We start from the raw sequence: 1,540 nt of genomic DNA, 5'->3' as shown, positions 1-1,540 counted from the left end.
GGGGAAAGAGCCCGACGTGGGGTGCGAGGGGCGGCTCCGGAGGCGCAGCCTGCTCCTGGCTAAGCAGGATGCCACAGAATCCCAAAATATGCTGGGTTGGAAGCGACCCGCGAGGATCATGGAATCCAACTGTGGAGTGAATGGCCCGTGCAGGGACCAAAGCTGGGTGTTACTAGCAGGATGCTCTAACCAAGTGGGCTAATCTCTGGAGGTCCCCTGGGCACTTGTGGGGGAGCAAAGCCAGTTCCTGGTGTCCACACGGACCTGGATCGGTGACTTGGTCCCAAAGCTGCCGTTACCCACCCCTGGCCATATTCCTGAAGTGACCCTGCAAACCTCACACCCCTCTCAGCTGGCAATCAGGATGACCTTTGGCCCTCGGGGCTCACAGCACTCCGACAACACTGGGAAAAAGAGTTTTCCATTTCTTCTGGTGCAAAGCTGATCCGGGACAAGCCATGAGCCAGCGTCCCACCCAACCTGCTCCTTGCTCATGTCCCATCTTTCCAACCCTCTCCAGTGGTGCTCCCATCCTCCTCCTTGGCTCTTGTGCAGCACACCCCTCCTTCCTCATGGATGTCTGGATTTCAGGCCCTTTTCCCCCCGTGCCATGTTTGGCTGATGGATTACATGTGGCTCGTTTCCTGCTAGGTTAATTCTAACCCCTCTAGGGCCCTCGGCGTGACTTTGCTGTCTTTGGCAGCATTTGCAACACCTTCCAGCGTACAGTCATCTGCAAACATAATTAATTTGTTGTTTACTTTTGCTTTCAGATCATTAATAAAGACATTAAATAAACCTGAGATGTGCTGTTTTTTCAGTAACTTTTTCTGAGTAATTGCCAGGGGCTCAGTAAGTTCATTAGCTAATTCTGTTTAGTCTGGGGGTTTCATATTAGCCAGGCTGGCTGATTTGTACAGATTCAATTTTGCAGAGTATTCCCTTTCCTGCTCTTTATCTTAGGGTCCACCAAGGACTCTGGGAGGCTTTTCTCTCTGTCTGTCCCCAGCAGGCCCCGCTCCTTCCCCATTTTAGGGACTGATGAAGGAAGAGGGAGTGCAGGGCTTTAGCCTTCAGGGTGGAGCTCGATCCCTACTGTCCCCATCATGTCATGGGCAACAGGTGGACTGAACACATCCATTCCTCTCCCACCTGCCAGGACTATCTCCAACCCACCAGAACCACCTCCAACTCACCAGGACAATCCCCAAATCACCACGATTACCTCCAACCCACCAACAGGCATCCCTGGCTTTACTTCAGGTTCTCTGTCCTCAGGTTTGCTTTGCTCACGGGGCACTGGGAATGAACCACCCTTTGCCAGGGGAACATCAGGCTTGGATGAGGGCAGCAAGTGCAGTTTGAGCAAGGAAATGGTTCCAAGCAACCTGAGTATCCTCCCCCTCAAGGATGCTCAGGGTCCACTCCACAGGCAGGGGGCTGGTGGGAAAATATCCGAGACAAACCTGTCCACAGCAAGGACAGAGGAAAACTTCCACTGCTTTTTAAATTATTATTAAATTTCCCCCCTCCAGCAAGG

The sequence above is a fragment of the Cyanistes caeruleus genome, chromosome 13, assembly GCF_971803275.1.
Source record: "Cyanistes caeruleus chromosome 13, bCyaCae1.hap1.1, whole genome shotgun sequence".
NCBI classification, from domain to species: domain Eukaryota; kingdom Metazoa; phylum Chordata; class Aves; order Passeriformes; family Paridae; genus Cyanistes; species Cyanistes caeruleus.
Note: the sequence above shows the minus strand (reverse complement) of the source record.